The sequence below is a fragment of the Camellia sinensis genome, chromosome 3 (genome assembly GCF_055761805.1).
Source record: "Camellia sinensis isolate YWXY chromosome 3, ASM5576180v1, whole genome shotgun sequence".
Lineage (NCBI taxonomy): Eukaryota > Viridiplantae > Streptophyta > Magnoliopsida > Ericales > Theaceae > Camellia > Camellia sinensis.
The window spans coordinates 32,858,565-32,882,907 of record NC_138963.1 but is presented as its reverse complement, the minus strand read 5'-3'; the positions used below and the strand labels follow the sequence as shown (position 1 = coordinate 32,882,907).

The window sequence follows — 24,343 nt, the reverse complement described above, 5'->3', positions numbered from 1 at the left end:
GATTGATTTGACTGCAATGTTGAAGGCCCTTTTCAATGGAAATGAGACACTACAAAAGAGTCCTGTTCATTATTGTAGAGTCATACGAAGGAAAATTTGCAGTTACTCTTGGGTTATTGACTCTTAAAGCTATTGAAGTAGGGGAATTAAAGCTACAACTTGGAGGTAATCATTACTGAGAGGGTAATTTATATATAAATTGGGCCGAGCTGGGTAGATGGGCCATTCTGTGGGCCACGGTAAGAAGGGCTGAGTAAAAAGGCCTTGTAATTAGTCCGGTCCAAAAGAGCCTTGTAGACAGTCCGGTCCGAAGGAGCTTGGTGGTTAGCTCGGTGGTTAGCTCGGTCACCACGGTTGGCGCGGTGATAGTTAGCTCGGTCATACTATGTTGGGCCGAAGTATGTTGAGCTTTCCTCAGAACCTTGCTATTGGTTAGCTCGGTCCAAGCTCAATGTGATCAGTCCGGTTTCAGACAACCCAGTTGGAATGTGTCAACTGAGGTACACGCGCAGTGAAAGGAAGAATCGAGCTAGTTGGCGCTCGGTCTAGTTTGCGACTTTAGTGTGGCCATGTTATCTCGGTTGTATTGACATCCAACCATGGTAAAACCATCTCACTTGGTTTAAGCAGTGAGGGGGGTGTTGAAGGATAAGCATTATCTTTCAGGAATGTGATTCCTATGAGGACTTTACATGGAGGAGTAAGAGTCCTACTAGGATTGTGCCACACGGAACCTATAAAAGCTCATAACATCACCTATGGAGAGGTAACTCGACTTTGATTCCCGAATACATAGAGCTTTTTGTCTATTTGCTATTTCGCTAACTTAGGCATCGGAGAGGTATTCGGCACACACCCGCCGGCTAGCTCACGTTGGTGTTTTCAGGGAGTAAAGCAACGTCGTACGGAGGAGCGCAGACTTGATCAACAGGATTATACGAAAAAGAATATTTCTTGCTCGTACAATTACTGTCTACTATTTTCAAAGTACTTTTCTTGCTTTTGATAGCAACGATTGGTTCAAAATTCACTATCCATATAAACATAAAGAACTTGTTTGGTATCATCTTTATTTTTTCGTTTTTTTGTGTTTTCAGAAACAAAACAATGAAAAGTTTGAAATAATCACTGTTTTCATGTCGTTTTCATTTTTGTGCAAAAACAGTTTTTAAAAAATTCAAAAAATATTTTAGAAGTGTTACCTAAAAAAATGGATGTTCTTAGAAAAAGTTCCTGAAAATAGTTTTCAGAATCAGTTTGCCAAATAAATTTCCATACCAGTTGCCATTTTTTGATTTTGTGAGAGCAAAATATACAAAACAAAAACTATAGAAAGCTTGTGCCCAATAATTACTCTCTAAATACAACCTTTTTTTTCCTAATTCTGTATTCTTGCATTGTATTATACAAGAGTTGCTTTGGGAGACAGTTGGATTTCTCCTGAAGATTTTGTGGTATGTTGGTTGCTTGATTATAACCAAATCTCTTTATCTATTTGGTTTAAAAGAAAATTAAATTTGGTTCATTGAATTTGGATATATGAATTGTACATGTGATGCAGTTTTCATGGGGACCTCTTCTCAAGGACTTGTCGCGACTTGATAGCAACGCCTTGTATAGTTCAAACAGGTTTTGTTAAAGAGAAATGTTAGAGATCATGAAAATTTTGTCATGAAAAGGATCATGAAAAATTTGTCACGACTTGATCCTTAGATTATCTTGATTAGTGTGTGGTGTTTTATTGTAAGTGTAATCCAAAGGTCACAAATCTTTCATGACCATTTTCATGAAAGACTTTTCATGATACCTAGCATTGCTGTTTGTTAAAACTGCATTTCAAAAAAAAAATTAATAACAAGAGAGAAAATACTCTTAACATAACCCCGGTACGTGCAAGTGCAAGTGCAGTTTAGCGCAAAAGATTCAGCAGGAACTTGCAGAAGAAAAGTATGAAGATGCAACGAATACTTTGGGAGTGCTTAGGGATGTTATTTCAGCAGGCAGTAATGATGTGGTAAGTCTCTATCGAGACACACAGACACACAAACACGAGCATAGTCATAAACAATTGGCACTTAGAATGTTGAGTGACTTTGTGTTTGAATTGTAGGACTTCTATAACTTCATGTTGGATTCTAGCAATGACCCTGTTAAATCAAGAACGTATGAATCGAAAGGACTAATGGTAGATAGGTACTCAAAATATATGCGCACCAAGATTTTTTTCATCGATTAATGGTGCATCGAGTCCTGACCTTTATACCGTGATGAATGGGCCTATAAAACAAAAGCTAAAGATAATTCCAGAGAATGTAACGTAAGTTCTTTCGTGCTAAAAAAAATAAAAAATAAAAAAACTTTTTATTTGAAAACAAATAGGGTATGAGACAAGATATAAATTTCGACATATAATAATTTTACCAAAAATCGTGTAGATGGGATAGACAGGGTGAAATTATTTTCCCAGCAATGGTTGGAGACTTCATGAAACCAAGAATCAAAGAGATAAATATGACTATATTTCAATGTTTAATCTCGCTTGCACCTAAGAAATGATTGTTTTAGGTTATAGACAACATAAAGTTAAATTGGGCATTATGGTAATTCTCAATCAACAATTTCAAATTACCTTCCATTGACTTGGCCATGTGAAGAATGAAATGGAATTGGACTAATAATGTTTACTCTTTTTTGTTCCCAAGTTCAACTAAGATCTATTGGCTATTTGTGTGTTTGTTGGAGTTGAAATAAGTCTACGAACACAGAAATAGGTCACATAAGACATATAGAATAATAAGATTTTTCAAAAGTGAACCCCACTATTAAACTTGTAAAATCTTGTTTATTCAATTGTATTTTGTTTCCAATTTTATAATCGATTTATGAAACAGTAATCACGTAAATAAGCTGAAAAAATTTAATTATTGAAAAGCAGGAAAAGGAATGTCATAGTTTTTGCTTTCTGATAATCAACTTTCAATAAGTTACACCAAATAAGCTCAATATCCTTTTCATTTCTGCTTTTAATGATTCAAGTATAGAAACATGTGTTTGTGTATGCATACATATTTATGTATTGTATATTTATTTTTGCTTCATTGGAAGGTCACTTTCTAGCCAAAAGGCCCCCTTTTATCTTGCATCTTTTACACTAAAAAAATTGTTAGTATGAATAACCATATTACATAATGAAGTAACAAATTAAGAGATGAATTCATACCAGCCTTGTTTTGACAAAGATTTGAGTCTTAGAAAGCACGTATAGCCCCTAGTCTCATATAATGTAAACATGTTAGCCATAAAATTGCCTCCTAAATGAAACAGGATTTAACATTCTACATTTTTAAAACTTCAATTCTGTGTTAAAACATTCTACATTTAACATTCTACATGTTAACCATGAATCTCGTGAATTCATATCTTATTGTTGTTGTTATCTATGTGCAGGTCCCTGTAGATTAGTCTTGCATTTCTCTGCAGATGGTTGGCAGCATTACTCGATCACCAAGTAAATCATGATAGATTATTAATGAGAAAAGCCAAATTCTTGAAGTTCAAGCAGTAAACCAGATGTGGCTGCAAATGCACTTACAAGGAATAAACAAACAATTAATGTTATTGAAACAAGTTATTGATTGTAATCGAATAATATCTCTCTTGTAGACAACAAAATATTTTCCAGAAATAGCAAAAAGGATTTCTTGTCTTATAATTTTCTCCAAATTTGTTTGCATCAAATGTATTACAAATTTGCTCTTCTCAAGGGACAGAGATGGATCAATAGAAATCACCAAACTTGGGGTTTAGATATTGTTACCAACATATTCAAGTCACAAAAACAGTCTCTTTAGAAATGAAAATAAAATTGCATACATCTGTTAATAAAAATCTGATTTATAATCTCAGTATACTTTTTACAAATCTTAAATCACTTTTCCAAATTTGCAACACGAACGACAGCCTAAAGAATTGGTTTTAACATTTTTCAAAAGAAAAAAAAAAGGAATTTGGCATCTACATCCTTCAATCATGAGTGTAGAAAATTGTTGAAGTGACCAATAAACACATATTAATTTGCATGTGGTTAGTATATATAAGATTTGGTTTAATTTCTTTTCTATGTTTTATGTTTTGCCTCTTTTGTTTTGTGGCTGCTCAAAAAAAAAAACACCTTCAACCACTGGTTAATGCGTGCAGAAGACACTGGTTAACAGTTTTCCAAAAAGTAAAATAAAAGGGATGAATCCCGTTAATTTCTATTAGGGCTGCTATATGTTACTGAAATATTTCAGTTAAACTCATCAACTGTTATATATGTAGCTTCCAATACATGTGTTAAGGGGGGTCTCATTATTTTTCAAAGGGCGAATATCATGGATGATCCCTATAATTATATCCAAATTTCACTTTGTCCCTTGTAGTTTCAATTATAACACAAGTGTCCTTTAGTTGATTTTGTATCAAATTAGTTCATTCATTATTTGATTTTGTATCAAATTATTCTAATTGTTAACAGCTATCTCATTTTTGGACAGAAAATGATTACGTGATCAACTTTTAAGGGCAAAATGGTCTTTTTCTTCTTTCCCTTCCATTCATCTTCCCCCCCCCACGGTCACTTCCACCACCAATAACCACCATCCTACACCACCGCCATTTAAATCAAATTGAAAAACCATTGAGAATTAATGAAACAGAGAACCAGAATCAGGAACAGTCCAATAATTTGGGTAACGAAATCCAACAAGCAACACTAGCAGAAAATATCATTTTCTCATAAATTGAAACACAGATTAAAAAAATAAACAAAGAAACAATAGAGAAGAATCAAACCCTGGTAAAGGCATTTTCGCAGCAAACCATCCGACAGCATCAGACAAATTTGACATTTAAATCACAAATTTGGCAAATAAAATGCAGGGTTAAAAACTGGCACTATCTTATGATTGATCACTGGAAGCACCTATCATGGAAGTGAATTTAATATTTAAATTTAGTAAATAACAATACAGTATACCGATAATAAAAAAATATAAGTCTATCACTTTAAAATAAAAATATTGATTAATGTGACTCACAATTTTGAAATTTTTGTTGTCACACAATCATGATAGAGAATTTTAAGAACAGAATTTCAAATCTCATAAATTTCACATCAATTGTTCAAACAAGTTTGAACCCAGAAATTGCCAAAGAATGTAAAAAAAATGTTTAAAAATCTGAAAAAAGTTAGGAAAAAAATTAATTCTTTATGGGTAAATTACACTGACCTCTCTTGAAGTTTTTGATAAATACAAAGACCTCCCTATGATTTCAATAATTACAGTAACCACTTCTACTTTGCCTGACATTCTTCAGATTTCCCCTTCTGTTGACTTCCATTTATTTGTTTCAAAAAAAAAAAAACTGATGTCATCAAAGTTAAATGCTAAAATGCCCATAATGCCCTCAAGTGTCCTTAACCCATCTATATATACTAATACCAAATGTTGGCTGGTCATCCACTCGAACGTCTGGCCAGTCGTCTGCCCGGAACACTTTTTTTCTTTTTTTTTTTTTGCAAAACAATAACAAAAAAACATGTTTGCTTTATTGTTGCTACCTCTAGAAGGGAATTTGGGTGGCACAAGGTTGTCGTTCATTAAAAGATGCACGAACTTCTCCCCTGTTTGTAAAGCTAATCTGTCTCTGCAATGCCTTCTGCAAATGTTGTTTAATCATCATGTTTAAATTGATGTTAAAAAAATCACATTTCAATTGAATGATAAAACAAAATTAGGGACAAAGGATGCTGGCAGTACGTATAGCCAATTGATTATAAATCAATTGCTTTCATGAGACTAAAAGTCCATGTGGTTTGGGACTTGGGAGGGTAAGACTAGATGTAGACCTTGTCTTTCCACTATTTGCGCAAAGTGGTTGCTCTCTGACTCAAGAAAACATTCTTATGCTTGTCAGTATTGTACTAAATAATATGTGGACGCATATTTGACAGAGCCCTATTATGTTCATCAAATTGATGAAGTTGTATATACTTAAAAATGAATGTTCTTGTGGTAGGTACACGATGGTTCCAGCTTCCTTGTACCTGGGATTTTCTGCTTCAATAATATGGGTTGTGGAGGTACAAGTCCATCTTTTAGATTTGGTTTGTCACTTTGTTGTGTTTGATGATGTAATAAGTACATTACTTTTTCCCTAACGATGTTATAGTCCATCAGGGTACATATCTTACTTTTGCAGCACGCAGTCATGCACATGATTTAAACTTAGAAAAAGGAAACGTGATTGGTAACTTCAATGGAGAATTTTGGGGAATGTTTGCAGGTCACCAGGTGCTGCATTTTAGTTTTTGATGACAATTTTAATTTTCTTTGGTTCTAATAAGAATATATTCAATTTGTTTTGTATGGATGTTGTGCATCTGGAATAATCTTCATTTTTTTATTGAATTTTGCAGTTCGTTGGAAACCTCATGTCTCTTTTTCTATTGAAAGATGGAACAGTATGTGCATGCTTGTGATTCCAAGCTGATTTCCATGTCCTATATTTTTCTATGTTGTTTGTTGCATTACCAGTACCAATTCATTATCATAGATTTAGTTATTAATGCTTGCATTACACTCGAGAAACTCTAACCTTCATTGTACGAAAAAAATTATTTAGTGTTAAATTTCTCTTTTGCATCTCCAATGCAATTTTAGCTATAAGTTAGCACTAAAAAAAAAAGATGGCAGAAAGATGAGGAGAGTCTTATTTATTATGAAGTGAATGATTTTTATTTCCTTTTTTCCCCCTCTTTGGCTAAGGGAGGCTTTCCCTTTTTCTTTTGTTTCTTTAATAATTTCTTTGGTAGACGTTTTAATGATAGTTTTTTTTAAAAAAATTTAAAAAAGGGATAAAATCAAGGATCCCAAACCTTTTTCGATAGTCTTGAAATCAATCAATGAAGAGAGTTTCAAGAGGAATGACTGCCCTTAGTTGGTTTGAGTGGCATAGCCCATTGGAGTAGTTGTCTAACTGGGGGAAACAATTTAGGAATGGCAACGGGGCGGGGCGGGGATCACCCTTCTCGTCCCCGATGGTAGAAATCTCCCCGTCCCCGACCCCGATCCTCGACGAGGAGCCTATCACCGCCCCCGCCCCCTAACGGAGATTGGATTTCCCCGACCCCGAAAATTCCCCGTCCAAAAAAAAAAAAAAAAAACCAGCAATACAGACGTCAGTGTACAACTTACAGATCAAATACAACATCAAAAAAAAAAAAAAAATTAGCAGATCAACATAGCAAATCGGAGGCAGATCCACCGTCGTAGACCCCAGATCAAAACAGATCGGAGGCAGCGAAGGAGGATCGAGGCTACGTTGCCTCCGATCCACCACCGTACTATGGCGATGATGGCGGATTCACTGCACACAAGGTCACGGATGTCAACATAAATTTCAGAACATAAACCTTACACTTTGGATCATTTACCATGTGTATTATCAAGAAATCAAGACAAAATGACATACCTGAATCCATTGATGAACTGTTAAACGGAAGCGTGATTATCAATGAACTCTTTGTTATTGATTATGTTATTGCCTTCTAATCCTTTCCCCTTTGGTGCCTTATGTTTCTTCTTGAGAGGATTTAGGAAAAAAATGGCAGTGTTCTTATTTCCACCTGGGAAGGAATAGGGACCATAACCTTTTAAAGGTTGTAATTGGTTTTCAAAACTGAAAGGTTGTGGAAGTTCAAAAGGAATGAAAACCAACTTTAACCATTATTGGTTTTAATTTCTATTTATTGGTTTTCAAAACTGAAAGGTTGTGGAAGTTCAAAAGGAATGAAAACCAACTTTAACCAATATGTTTTAATTTCTATTTCTGCCCCTCATAAAAATAGAAATTATACAACTAGTATCTACACATTGGGTCCATAACACATATACCCTTAAGCCTATTAACTAAATTGAATCACTTAAATTGTAGGCTTCTTATAAATGATAACACCACATTTAATTATGTGGTCCCATTGAGACATTATCTAACAATCTCCCACTGGACCACATATGTATCCTGAAAAATGTGCTTAACTTTAGTGAGCTCAGAAATTTGTTGTCATAACTTGAGGGTATCTAAACAATCTTGTCCATTAACTATATTAATATAGGATCAAAGCGGTCTTCGTTACATCAATCGTAACTCGACCCACCAATGGTCATGTATACTAATACAGCTAAATGACATAGATCAATCATGGATGCGTAGCATGGAAATTACATGTGATGTGATCCATACATGCCTATTTCCAACTGGTCCTACTTAACTTTATTAAGATCAATACTTCACAATATGTAACAGAGCGTAATAAACTGAATATTTCATTTCTGCAGAAAATAATCTAATTACATAGATAAAACTCAAGGCTGACATAAAGCAGTAATATAAATACAAACTCCCACTAAACCAGAATGTTCTCAACTAGAACAACACCCATCTGAGCAGTGTGCTCATGAAAGACCTTGGGTGATAGTCCCTTCGTAAGTGGATCCGCTATCATGGAGTTTGTCCCAATGTGCTCTATGGAAATCTGTCCACTCTGCACTCTTTCTTTTACAACTAGGAACTTGATATCAATATGCTTTGATTTTGTCGAGCTCCTGTTGTTATTGGAATATAAAACTGCAGACTTATTGTCACAATATAACTTAAGTGGTCTTGTAGTGCCTTATATTCTTCATTCATGGCTTCTATCCACTTATGAGAGTTGGAACTTTCCATGGCTTGACGAAAGTTGATTGGATCATCTTTCGACATTCCATTTTCTACCTCATGTTCTTGGAGATATACAATATAATCATCTGAAAATGCAAATCTCCTTTCTCTGGTGGATCGCCTTAATGGCACAGATTCTTGAGGATGAGGTTGTAGAGTTTGTTCCTCAGGAACAATTACCTCATCTTGAATGGGGGTTTGAACTATATTATCTTGAACAACATTAAGTTACCAAACAGATAATCTCTAAATAAATTAATTTAATGACAACATCTGAAGATACCTAGCACAACATTAATACCAAGCCTTTGGGTAATGATATTAACTGTAAGTGGTATTCTTGTTGTAATGATCAAACATTGACAATAAGTTATGTCAAATAACAAATCTATCTTTTGATGGATTTATTATTCACATTAGGTTTTCTTGACAATTGGCACATGTTTATCACCACAAAATGTGTGTGTAATTCTGCCAAGTCTTAATCATGTCTTTGGACCGATAAATACCCGCATGAGATACACAGACATGAACTTCAAAACATTCCATATAAAACAATCTAGACAAGAGAGATCACTTTTGTGACATCTTGTTTGAATTGACTTATATTGAGAATGTTAGAAAATTAAATTTCTGTAGACGTTGTATGAAATTACATTAAATTTAAAGATTTCTAAATTTGTGATCCCGTATATGTTATATAATCTGTAGCAATTCCAATTAAATATATACATATATAAATAGAATTGACGGGTCCAAAAACAAATATTTTTTTTTTTTTTTTTTTTGGATACCCTCAAGTTATGATAACAAATTTCTGAGCTCACTAAAGTTAAGCACATTTTTCAGGATACATATGTGGTCCAGTGGGAGATTGTTAGATAATGTCTCAATGGGACCACATAATTAAATGTGGTGTTATCATTTATAAGAAGCCTACAATTTAAGTGATTCAATTTAGTTAATAGGCTTAAGGGTATATGTGTTATGGACCTAATGTGTAGATACTAGTTGTATAATTTCTATTTCTATGAGGGGCAGAAATAGAAATTAAAACATATTGGTTAAAGTTGGTTTTCATTCCTTTTGAACTTCCACAACCTTTCAGTTTTGAAAACCAATATATAGAAATTAAAACCAATAATGGTTAAAGTTGGTTTTCATTCCTTTTGAACTTCCACAACCTTTCAATTTTGAAAACCAATTACAACCTTTAAAAGGTTATGGTCCCTATTCCTTCCCAGGTGGAAATAAGAACACTGCCATTTTTTTCCTAAATCCTCTCAAGGAGAAACATAAGGCACCAAAGGGGAAAGGATTAGAAGGCAATAACATAATCAATAACAAAGAGTTCATTGATAATCACGCTTCCGTTTAACCGTTCATCAATGGATTCAGGTATGTCATTTTGTCTTGATTTCTTGATAATACACATGGTAAATGATCCAAAGTGTAAGGTTTATGTTCTGAAATTTATGTTGACAGGTCCCAGGATCGTAACCTGGCTCTGATACCAATTGTAAACATAAATTTCAGAACATAAACCTTACACTTTGGATTATTTACCATGTGTATTATCAAGAAATCAAGACAAAATGACATACCTGAATCCATTGATGAACGGTTAAACGGAAGCGTGATTATCAATGAACTCTTTGTTATTGATTATGTTATTGCCTTCTAATCCTTTCCCCTTTGGTACCTTATGTTTCTTCTTGAGAGGATTTAGGAAAAAAATGGTAGTGTTCTTTTTTTCCACCTGGGAAGGAATAGGGACCATAACCTTTTAAAGGTTGTAGTTGGTTTTCATTCCTTTTGAACGTCCACAACCTTTCAGTTTTGAAAACCAATAAATAGAAATTAAAACTAATAATGGTTAAAGTTAGTTTTCATTCCTTTTGAACTTCCATAACCTTTCAGTTTTGAAAACCAATAAATAGAAATTAAAACCAATAATGGTTAAAGTTGGTTTTCATTCCTTTTGAACTTCCACAACCTTTCAGTTTTGAAAGCCAATTACAACCTTTAAAAGGTTATGGTCCCTATTCCTTCCCAGGTGGAAAAAAAAGAACACTACCATTTTTTTCCTAAATCCTCTCAAGGAGAAACATAAGGCACCAAAGGGAAAAGGATTAGAAGGCAATAACATAATCAATAACAAAGAGTTCATTGATAATCACGCTTCCGTTTAACCATTCATCAATGGATTCAGGTATGTCATTTTGTCTTGATTTCTTGATAATACACATGGTAAATGATCCAAAGTGTAAGGTTTATATTCTGAAATTTATGGAAGCGTGATTATCAATGAACTCTTTGTTATTGATTATGTTATTGCCTTCTAATCCTTTCCCCTTTGGTACCTTATGTTTCTCCTTGAGAGGATTTAGGAAAAAAATGGCAGTGTTCTTATTTTCACCTGGGAAGGAATAGGGACCATAACCTTTTAAAGGTTGTAATTGGTTTTCAAAACTGAAAGGTTGTGGAAGTTCAAAAGGAATGAAAACCAACTTTAACTATTATTGGTTTTAATTTTTATTTATTGGTTTTCAAAACTGAAAGGTTGTGGAAGTTCAAAAGGAATGAAAACCAACTTTAACCAATATGTTTTAATTTCTATTTCTGCCCCTCATAGAAATAGAAATTATACAACTAGTATCTACACATTAGGTCCATAACACATATACCCTTAAGCCTATTAACTAAATTGAATCACTTAAATTGTAGGCTTCTTATAAATGATAACACCACATTTAATTATGTGATCCCATTGAGACATTATCTAACAATCTCCCACTGGACCACATATGTATCCTGAAAAATGTTCTTAACTTTAATGAGCTCAGAAATTTGTTATCATAACTTGAGGGTATCCAAACAATCTTGTCCATTAACTATATTAATATAGGATCAAAGCGGTCTTCGTTACATCAATCGTAACTCGACCCACCAATGGTCACGTATACTAATACAGCTAAATGACATAGATCAATCATGGATGCGTAGCATGGAAATTACATGTGATGTGATCCATACATGCCTATTTCCAACTGGTCCTACTTAACTTTATTGAGATCAATATTTCACAATACGTAACAGAGCGTAATAAACTGAATATTTCATTTCTGCAGAAAATAATCTAATTACATAGATAAAACTCAAGGCTGACATAAAGCAGTAATATAAATACAAACTCCCACTAAACTAGAATGTTCTCAAATAGAACAACACCCATCTGAGCAGTGTGCTCATGAAAGACCTTGGGTGGTAGTCCCTTCGTAAGTGGATCCGCTATCATGGAGTTTGTCCCAATGTGCTCTATGGAAATCTGTCCACTCTGCACTCTTTCTTTTACAACTAGGAACTTGATATCAATATGCTTTGATTTTGCCGAGCTCCTGTTGTTATTGGAATATAAAACTGCAGACTTATTGTCACAATATAACTTAAGTGGTCTTGCAGTGCCTTTCAAAATACGCAACCCAGTGACAAAATTCCGCAGCCATATCCCTTGGTTTGATGCCTCATAACATGCTACAAATTCTGGATTTCCTACTGTCTTGGCATCCAGCAAAATCGGAGTCGGAATATCCAATGACCTCTAACTTATCCGATCTCACACTTATGCTCACATTAAGTTACCAAACAGATAATCTCTAAATAAATTAATTTAATGACAACATCTCAAGATACCTAGCACAACATTAATACCAAGCCTTTGGGTAGTGATATTAACTGTAAGTGGTATTCTTGTTGTAATGATCAAACATTGACAATAAGTTATGTCAAATAACAAATCTATCTTTTGATGGATTTATTATTCACATTAGGTTTTCTTGACAATTGGCACATGTTTATCACCACAAAATGTGTGTGTAATTTTGCCAAGTCTTAATCATGTCTTTGGACCGATAAATACTCGCATGAGATACACAGACATGAACTTCAAAACATTCCATATAAAACAATCTAGACAAGAGAGATCACTTTTGTGACATCTTGTTTGAATTGACTTATATTGAGAATGTTAGAAAATTAAATTTCTGTAGACGTTGTATGAAATTACATTAAATTTAAAGATTTCTAAATTTGTAACCCCGTATATGTTATATAATCTGCAGCAATTCCAATTATATATATACATATATAAATAGAATTGACGGGTCCAAAAACAAATAGCTTTTTTTTTATGATGTTCAAAATTAAACCGATCAAATCGCAAGATATATCTATATATATATAAATACATGATGTTCATCCATTTGAGAGAAAAAAAAAAAAAAAAAAAAAAAAAAAAAAAAAAAACGAATCATTTTACAATTCCAGAAAACAGATTGCCATTTTCACAGAACAAAACAGGAAAAAACAGAATTTACATCCATAAGAAAATTCAGAATCTGATTCCAGGAAACTAAATAGAATGAATAAAGCATATCAATTCTGATAAGACACATGATATGCTGGCTCTGATACCAATTGTAAACATAAATTTCAGAACATAAACCTTACACTTTGGATCATTTACCATGTGTATTATCAAGAAATCAAGACAAAATGACATACCTGAATCCATTGATGAACGGTTAAACGGAAGCGTGATTATCAATGAACTCTTTGTTATTGATTATGTTATTGCCTTCTAATCCTTTCCCCTTTGGTGCCTTATGTTTCTTCTTGAGAGGATTTAGGAAAAAAATGGCAGTGTTCTTATTTTCACCTGGGAAGGAATAGGGACCATAACCTTTTAAAGGTTGTAATTGGTTTTCAAAACTGAAAGGTTGTGGAAGTTCAAAAGGAATGAAAACCAACTTTAACCATTATTGGTTTTAATTTCTATTTATTGGTTTTCAAAACTGAAAGGTTGTGGAAGTTCAAAAGGAATGAAAACCAACTTTAACCAATATGTTTTAATTTCTATTTCTGCCCCTCATAGAAATAGAAATTATACAACTAGTATCTACACATTAGGTCCATAACACATATACCCTTAAGCCTATTAACTAAATTGAATCACTTAAATTGTAGGCTTCTTATAAATGATAACACCACATTTAATTATGTGGTCCCATTGAGACATTATCTAACAAAGTGGACTACGGGGAGGAGGAGAAAAGGCGATAAAGGACAGTGGTGAAGGCAAGGAGGGGAGGAGGCGACGGAGGCTTGGACCCTCGCTTCTTTCTCATCTCTCAGATCAGTCACACACAGAGTAGAAGGGGGAGAAGAACGAGACAGTGAGAGAGAGAGAGAGTTGTTGAAAAGCCACTGAGTTCTAAATATATATTATATAATATAATAAACAAGCCACTGAACTGAGTTCTAAACACTAAAACATATATATTATATATATAGATGTACACACGCGGTGAATGATCGAGGCGGGCCGGGGCCAGGGTTGAGGCATCTATCACCGTCTCCGGCCCGAAAATTATCGGGGATCTATTTTTTACTACCAGCCCCGGCCCTATGGGGAATAATTTTCGGGAAAAATCCAGTTTATCGGGACGGGGCGGTCCGGGTCCCCGTCGGGCCGGGTTTAAATTGCCATCTCTAAAACAATTGTATAGCCATGTCGACAATTAGTGCTATAGAGTTTTCCACATGGTTGGCTACCATTTTTGGCATTCCTTTTGTTAGAAAATTTTGTCAAGTTGACAAACTTGACTATTCCATTCTGCTAATCCTTCACACCTCGACCCAAGTATCTGAAAGGTATCAAGGTCTAAAAAAAAAAAGTTGATACAGTATCCAACACCTGTCAAAAAGCGTCCGATGAGTGCTAGTGCCGGACATGCATCGAACACGGATACGCACCTTTTTAGTAGTGTCAAAAAGTGTATGTGTTTCTTGGGTTGTTCAATATATATATTTTTAAGATAGCAAATAAAATATTAATATATACATAAATTACTTGTATTAAAAAACAATAAGGATATTCAATGGCACACCTTTAATCTTATGTAGTGTTGTCCTTGACAGCAATATACCACTCTCTTTCATTTGGTTGTGGAAAATTTGAAGCATTGTAGATTCTGCCTCAATGTCAGAATCTATGATTTTTTAGTTCTTTTAAAACACTCGCATATTTAATTTGTTATTCTTTCTTTCACATCACTGCAGGGGGGAACTACCAATGGCAGTGGCATAACTTTATTATATATTGTGTTCGTTTGTAGTATGACTTTAGGTACCATACTCATGTGCTTCTTACAAAAGAAGGATGCTAAAGGAGAGGAGGCTTTACCAGATTCTTCTGTCAGTTTCTACTCTTCCATGGTTTCTTTGTCAAAGTCTGTCATCGCTCCATTGTTTGACTTACAAATGCTATTAATCATCCCCCTTATTGCATATTCAGGCTTACAACAAGCATTTGTATGGTAATTGTTGATTAACTTATGACATTTTACTTTTTTATTGTCCTTTGACCATTCAATTTGTGCACTATATACATTGTAACATTTTCTTCAATTAAGCATGGAACGTATTTACAATTTTAGGGTTGAATACACCAAGTACATTGCGGAACCTAAACTTGGTGAGTCTGGTGTAGGTGGTGCTATGGCAATGTACGAGGCTTTTGATGCAATTGTAAGTATGGCACTGCAGAAATGAGTAGCTTTATGGAATGGTTTACATGAATTAGCTCACTTGGTGAGTCTGTTTTTGTTTTACGTACATTAATTTTGACAAGGCATGTTCTTCATCTCTTTCTTGTTGAGTTGGAGAAATAAAAATGAATTGAGTGAACAACTTTAAATTTCATTTACCCTTTCCTTTTGTAAGCAACAAGAATAACAAATAATATATATCCTTTTCCATATTTATTCTCTATGAGTTGTGTTGTGTGTTTGCAACAATATACAAAATTTCATTTATTGCCCTGGTGGTACTTCACATGGATAATATGGATGGATAATCATATCATGTGTTTTGTTCCATAATCTTATTTTTCCCACGGTATGTGCATTCAAGTTATTACTCACAATCTCTACTATGATCTCTAGCCTCATATGTTTTATAGGAAATTATTCGATAATAATGTGGCATAGGATGTAAATACTATTACACCTCAAGTTCGCTAAAAGTTAAAAACCTAGGAAAACCATCTTTGTTTTATAATTTGTCATTTATTTGATTCATTAAGTTTTTCAAACTCCGTTTATATCTGGAATATGTGTCAGTGTTCGCTAGCTATGGGTCGACTCACCTCTGGTCTCAAGTCAATCACTCTAATAGTTTGTGCTGGAGCTTTCATTCAGTTAATTGTACTGCTTTGGCTTCTACTGAAGTACATGTTAGGTTTCTTGTCGATTCCAATTAAAGTTATTTAGAATCTAAAGTTTTTAATTATATATATCTGATTTGAAACTGCTATGACTTTATCAGTTCTTGTTAACTGTGCCATTGTGCAGCGTAACTAGTGGAGTACTCAACATTTTATACCCCCTTCTCATGGCAGCCACATTGGAAATTGGGGATGGAATATTCAACACATAACTTAATGCTTTGCTTGGGATGCTCTTTAAGCATGATATGGTAGTGATTTATTTTGTTTGTTTTACTACGCCTTTTTTAGTTTGATTTATACTCTTTTTCACATAAGTGTTGACACGAGAAGTGCATGCCTTGAGTTGAGTGTATGAATAAGTGATGGACGTGTGTCCAAAGCGTGTCTAGATCTAAAAAATAAAAAATAATAATAAAATTAATGACACATTTAGACGTGTAGCCGACACATTATCTTCTTAGAGGTGTTTGTGCTTGGGGGATCTAAGTGAGAGGCAGGTGGGATGAAACTATGTATTTATTTATTTATAAATAAATAAATAAATCAGTGGATGTAATTGTGAAAACGTACGTTTTATGGTTGAAGACAAGGTATATTGAGATTCTTGAGACATAAATTCCATATATTGAAGGAAATTAGGAAAACTTATTCCTTTAGGAAAGTTAAAAGATGTGGGTTCCACAAGTGTTCTCCTAATTGAACAATTAAACAAATAGGAGAAAATTGGCTTTTGTGTGTTGTACTCTCCTTTATAATGTTAGTTATCTTAATGATTTTTGTACTTATGTCTAATTTATTTCTCATTCAAGTATATTAAAGATATTTGGCGCTCACTTTTTCTTGGTCGTTTCTTTGTGCAAATGCACTTGCATTTAATTCTCAAATGTTACTTTTGGGGTGTACACGAAGGAGCGCACAGCTCAAGGTTTGGCAGTGTGTTTCGATCGCAGTTGTGTTTTTTGTGAGCCCTTACGTTTCTTTGCATGCTGTGTTAGTGGTTATGCTTGTTGCAGTCTGCATCTCTGTTGTCGGGTTTCTATTCCTCACTCTTATGGTCGAGAAAGCATTCTCTTGTGCTGATTGATTTTTTGCAACCGGATACGTAATAAATATTTATTGCCAAAACATGTATTATTCACGTCTTGCACATTGATTGCCTCAGAAAGTTGTATCTGCCTGTGAAATCTATTAAATAAGAAAATATGTTCCCCTGTTAAATGTTTCTTCAAAAGAAAAGTATTGAAAAGCTAATTTGAATGTAATTATCATTATTGTTCTTTTCTATTGAGAAGAGAGTCTATGAGAAAGTGGCGATTAGTTCAAGTAATATTTTGTGGAATATAGACATCTTTTGTGTGCAAGGCCTGCCTAAATTGGAACCTAGATTAGCTCTTTTCGATTTTTTTGATTTATGAAAGCGATTGTTATTGCTTACATGAACAACTGCATAAATTAAAGGGTAAATTATATTTTGCCCCCTTAAAGTTTCACCTATTTTTCACTTTGGCTTTTTAAGCTTAATTTTTTTTACTTTGGCTCTTCATGTTTGTAATCTTTCTCACTTAGACCTTTTAAGTTTAATTTTGCTCACTTTGGCTTTTCATGTTTGTAATCCATTTTATTTTGGCTCTTCACATTTGCAATCTTTTCCATTTTATTCTTAGACTAACTTCTATCTAAAAAACTAACAAAATTTGCCACATCAATAACACATCAGCTCCATGTGTGATGTAAAAAATTTATTAAAGATGCAAAAAATAAGAAATAGAAAACAAAAAAATTGGAATTTTTTTTTAGTCTTTAGTGAACTTTTTTTTTTCAAATTTATTCATAAACATTATTACATTATAGATGCATCTAGATTAGATGCCAGTTAAAAAAATAAAAACAAATTTAACTAAAAAAAGAAAAAAGTTTAATGACTCAAATCTCTATATTGTCAATTCTGAAATCAAAATTTTACTATAATTTTTTTTCTTCTTTAGAGATTTTTTTTTGAAAGTTAAATTTGTTTTTATTTTTTTAACTGTATTTAATCTAGATGCATTTATAATGTAATAATATTTATGAATAAATTTGAAGAAAAAAAAGTTCACGAAAGATTAAAAAAAATATAAATTTTTTTTTTTTGCATTTTTAGTGAATTTTTTATATCACATATGGAGCTGATATGTTAGTGATGTGATAAATTTCGTTACTTTTTTGGATGAAAGTTAGTCTAGAAGTAAAGTGGGAAGAATTACAAACATGAAAGGCTAAAGTGTGAACAATTACAAGTATGAAGGGTTAAAGTGAGAAAAATCAAACTTAAAGGGTCAAAGTGGAAATGATTGTAAACATGAAGGACCAAAATGGAAAGGATTGTTAACATAAAAGGTTAAAGTGAAAAAAAAACTCAAACTTAGAGGGTCAAAATGAGAAATAGGTAAAACTTTAAGGAGACAAAGCATAATTTACCTAAATTTAACATGAAAGCACTGAGAGAGGTAAGTGATCTCGGTTTCACAAAGTGTTGGACTGGTTCCCATAAAAAAACCCACTTCTAAACTCAAAACTTCTTTCTTCTGTGTCTACTATGTTAATGCATCATTCACTTTGTTTGATGTTATGAAATTGAATATTTTTATAGATGGTAACATTTTTACTAAAATTACTAGAGGTAAAATATGATTGATAGCAAAAAAAAAAAAAAATAGTAATACTTGGACATGCAAAAGGTTCCTTTGTCATACTATGGTCACTTGGTACGTAGGATTTATTTTTAATTTTTTTTTTTTTTTTTGAGTTATAGTTCTAGAGCATCGTGTGGCATTGCATAAATAGTCTAAGAATTATAAAAATATGTTAGGTTGGTTCATATCTTGTCTTTAAAACCATTTTCAATGGTCCATTAAATTTAAATTTGATAAAAAAAAACTCACTTTTTGTTGTTCTAACCCATCACCAAAATTTTCATCAAATTCAGGATTTCTCAAATCTTTCATCAAATTGAAGATATATATGCCTTTCATCAAATCATTGTTCATATCTGTTAGATTTTCACCACCGGATGTTCCCTCGGATGACTACCTCAAGATAAAAATTTGTGAAAAAATTACACTGACCGGTCGATCAGCTAGACATCTACCCGGTCGTATGCTAGGTCGATCGGTGTTTCAATGGAGCCTTAAAAATCTCCGTTGGAACACTTGATATCAAATTGAACTTTTATTCAAATTTGATTAAAAAAAGATGAACCATTGAAAATGTCCTAACTACTTAACAAATGTAAACTAACATTATTTCATTCGTAAATTTTTTTGTTACATTATTAGTTGCGAACTAATATGAATAACTTTTTATATAAAGATACGTTTTTCATGCAAAATTTTTCACAAGAATAATATGATAATAACATTTTTATACATAAATTCATATTTATGAATTATACCTGTTTTGTTTTATAATGAAACCTCTATATATCTGTATGAAAGGGTTCAAGAACGTCGTTGGAAAATTCGAAGATCTTTGAAGAGAAAATTCGAATTTTCTAGATATGATGAGAGGCTTAGATTCTTCAATAGTCTCAACTAAGAACACAAAAGAAAGGAGATGATGGAGATAAGAGAATGGGTGAAGAAGAAGGCAAAGCAATTAGAGAGAGAATAATGGCAAGGCTCTTCCATGGATCTTCCACTTTCACTCTTAAGGTTGATAATAAAGAAAGGAAATTAGTTATTTCCCAAGAGTTTTCTCTCCAAAATCCATCCCTTGTAAAGCTATGGGTAGGTGCTATTTATAGGCACCTCATAATGTATGATGGAGCCCATGTGCAAGGCACATGGGGAATATTCTCTCTAATCACCTTGTCCGAGGAGGTGACCTCTCCGAGTATGAGGAAAACCCCGAAGAGGAGATCAACCTCTCGGCGAACCCTTCTTCTTAGCCACACCTAACCAATGATCCCCAATCATCCCAAAGGGTCAGGAGTAGTCCCAGAGGACGTCCTGCCACATAAGGGTCAGGGGTAGTTCAAGAGAACGCCCTGCCGCAAATATTTTTCGCGTCTCAGGGACCCCCTAGATCGTGCCACCTCGACCCGGGTATTGGCTAGTTTAACCAAAGAGTGAATTTATCTCCACTCACCGTCCTCGGGATCGGGTCCTTTGTTCGGACTCCATTACGCCCATGGTTCTGGTACGTAGGTCCTGGAAAGCTCCAAGTCCGCAAGTGTTCTAGGACTCATTAATGGAGCGGCTTCTAAATTGCGTCTGAATCCGTTCGAAGCCAAGTGCTTCAGATCTCTAGATTTGTGGATCCGAACCCTTTTGAGTCCGAGCCCGAGTAAGTCTCTAAGTTCGTGGATCCGAACCCTTTCGAGGCTTAGAGCGATTCAACCCATTTGATGCACTATAAATCCGAGCCCACCAATCTTGAACTTGCGATAAATTCGGGCTCACCAACCTTGGACTATTGGGCCTAATTAATTTAGTGGGCTCAAATTAGCTCCTCTTATAATATCAAACCACATTATAATAAAATTTTTATTCATAAATCATTATTTGTTATACCGTATAACAATATTAATACTTTAATAACAATAGCTTTATATTTATTTATTTTTAAAATATATATATACATTTGTTACGTGATTTAATTATGTATCAACCAATGTTTTGAAAATTGGACTACACCAGCCGGTTCGATTAGTTGAACTGTCAACCGATCTATAGTCCGGTTTGGATGTACTCTCTTGTCCATTCTCTCTTGAAAATCGATCATTTTAAGTTAAACTTAGAGCATGAATTTCCATTTTGCCACCATAATTCCTTGTTAATATATAGAAAATATATAATATTAATTGTATTCCCTCAAACACATGTACAATTAATATGTTTATAAACAATATTAATATAAAAATATATAAATATATATGTTTGATAAATATATATATATTAAATTATAAAAATATTTTAAATGAACGTATTTTATTTATTTTTAGATTATAAAAATATTGATAAAATAATTATGATATCACGATTTGATTCCGGTTCAACTCGACAGTTGCACAATGATCCATCTATCCAATCTCTTTTTTGATTCGCTCACCAATCTGATTTTTAAAGCATTGGTACCAACAACAAAAACATCAGCCTCAGCCCACATAACCACTCTGAAAGATATTCTATTCCATCATACCGAACTCGAACAAACAAATAGGAGGTCGATTCATTCATGAGATCATCAACAACACTCTGGTTAATCTACTTCACGCAATTCCTAATCCAAAGTCGTTGAGTTTAGATTCATTTTATTCTCCACATAATCATATATGTCATTGCTACATAAATCTAAAAATTAGATTTAGTTTTCAAGTTCAATAATGAATAATCAATTAGTATATTAAAGTAACATTCTCTCTCATATTTTTTAAATCATTACTAATCATATCACTTATCAGTTAAATAATATATTTATTGTGATATTAATTCTTTATTATTTATTTTTATTTCTTAGGTATCTGAACTGCATATGGCACCTGTTAGTATATATATCCACACAAGAGCTCGAATCATTCTTCGCCATTGTTGTGCTTGATTTTGATCCTAGAAATGACTCTCACTCTCTTCAATTCAATCTTCCACCGGCTCACCTCCCGGTGGCCTCCTCCGCCGCCGCTGCTCTACGCTGCCGCATGGACGGCGGTTCTGACGGTGACTGTGGCGGTGGCGTCGTTCTGGTCGGAGGCGGCGTTCGTATCGACAATCTCTCAGAAGTCTGTATTCTCTCGGGCATGTAAGAGGGAGGGATTGGTTAGTGTTCCGATGGATGTTCCGACAGAGGTTTTGTGCTTCCCGGTTCAAATGTTCCGGCGGCGGTCCAAACTGCTGGACCTGTTGGCTCCTCTAGTTTTTGCAGCGGTCATCGTCGGTGCCTCGGCTTTGGTTGTCCAAGCCTTGGGGTAGTGGGAGGTTGAGGACGATGATGAGACACATTGAAGACCTTGGAGCTCAACTAAATCGATCACGGTCAATTTTCTCGCTTTTGCATTAATTCACAGTGTAATATTGGAATCTAAAGCCTTGGTTTGAATTTGTATTTTGTATGAATTGAAGCACAAATCATGTTATATATTAGTTTCTTCATGTTTGCATTACTTGTGGAAATTGATTATAGATATGTTTTGTTTACGCAGAACAATATCTACTTAATTACATCTGGAAAGTTATTCAATAACTTCGGAACATTACGCGGTCATATTTTCAACTAATTATTAATTACTTAGCTCTATGTTATTCCCTTCTCCCTAATATAAATTGTGAATTCCTATCCTCTCTATCAATTAAAATCTTATGGAACGCCACGTGTTCATACTTTAGGAATACTAAATAATCACACTATATATATATGTCAGCAAAATGAAATCCAGTTTGAGAAAAAAAATTAAAAATGTTTATTTTCTTTTTTTTAATTTATTTATTTTCGTCTTTTAATGAACCTTTTAAAAATTTTAGATCTCTAAATTTAAGTTGACAAGATGTATAGAAAAATTAAAAAATTAGAAAAGACATATCAAAAAATTAAAAAATTAGAAAAGACAAAAATAAATAAAAAATAGTTAACTTTTTATTTATTTATATTGGTATTTTAATTTTTTTTAGAATTTTTTACGGAAATTTTCTTTAAAAAAAAAGTAACATAATTTTTTTTAAAAAAAATTTACTAAAAAAAATAAAAAGATTTTGTAAGTGCTCCCAATGCCGATGGATGTGTATATATGGACATTTTAAAAATATATATATATTAAATTTAGTTGGGCAGACTTTTGCTGTGAAGTGTCATTGTACACTCAAAATACCGTAATGACCAAGTCACATAAATTAGGCGTACCCATTGCGTCCCCGTCGCGACCAGGCTTGCACATATCGTATATAACGTACTTAGGGTGTGTTTGATTGGGGGATAAGAGGGGGGACTATTTACTGTATGGATTGTAATTCGGGGGAAGCATCTAATCCGCCGTTTGTTTTTTTTTAGTCCGCCAGACATGGAGTCTGGCCGGACTCCTTATCCCCCATATGGGAGACTATTATATCCTGGGGGGTATGAGACAATTTTTAGGGGACTATTCACTGTTGGGATTAGGTGGTAAAATGACCATTTTGACCATCTACTACTTAATTATGTATTATATTTAATAAAATTCAATAAAATTAAAATGTCTCAATTTAAAAATAAAATAATTTTATTTAACTTTTTATTGATGTTTTATTTATTTAATTTTTTTTAAATAATTTTTTATAGATATTTTATTAATGTTTTATTTTAAAATTTTGTTTATATTTTATTTAATTTCATTATTTAAATTTAATAGATGTTTTATTTAATTTCATTGTTTAATTATTATTATTTTTAAAAACAAATTTATTTAAAATTTTAATTAAAAAAAACATATATTTTTATTGATATTTTATTTATTTAATTTTTAAAAAAATAAATTTATTTGATTGTGTAAAAAATAAAATAAAATAAATTTTTATTTAATCTAGCTAAAAATAATTAAAATATTAAAGATGTGTTTAATATTGCTATTACTTAGTAAACAATTGAAAAATGGTAAAATAGTCTTTTGTTCATTTATCATATCAAGTCCGTCCAACCAAACGTTGGATTCACTAAAAATAGTCCTTTCTAGACATCTAATCCCATGAAAAAACAAACACAGGATACATATCCAATCCAACCAAATAGTTCGGGGATTCACAGTCCCAAGACTCAAGTCCGATAGATTCTAAATATATACGTGTATCCATATTCAATAAATATTCAAACTTATACATTAACATTTTTAAAATACTCATATTTCGTAAGTGTTCATAAATTAAATTCATCTGATTTCAAAGCAAATCAGAGATAGAAGCATTCCTCATTAAAATTGCAACTAATATATAACTGGATATGATATATCACTCCTAACTAATCATTGGTTTGGTCTATAGTTCTTAAAATAATATATTACTGGATATGATATATATTTTACAATAATGTTATATATATATATATATATTTCCTGGAAATGGGGTCAATGCTGCAGTGAGTGTGGTGCCTCTATTTGAGGTGTATTATGACCTTATTTTTATAATTCAAACCGTTCATTTTGTAGGATTTGTTGAGTATTTCATGTTTATCAAAAATCATATTAATTGGATATCAATAACTATATGATCGAATTGCATATTGTTTATGCTATTTCTCAAAAGAAAAAATTATTATTTATTTTTTTGGTTATCGATCATATAGTTGTTGATATCC

General features: G+C 33.0%; 2 pseudogenes across 1 annotated transcript in view; both read left to right on the top strand.

Annotated features, from left to right (window-relative positions):
- LOC114264864 (serine carboxypeptidase-like 51) overlaps nucleotides 1-24,343 on the top strand; it is a 68,655-nt pseudogene that overhangs the window by 903 nt on the left and 43,409 nt on the right. The gene's annotated exons all lie outside the window — the stretch shown is intronic.
- On the top strand, nucleotides 42-21,830 carry LOC114262374 (UNC93-like protein 3; annotated as a pseudogene).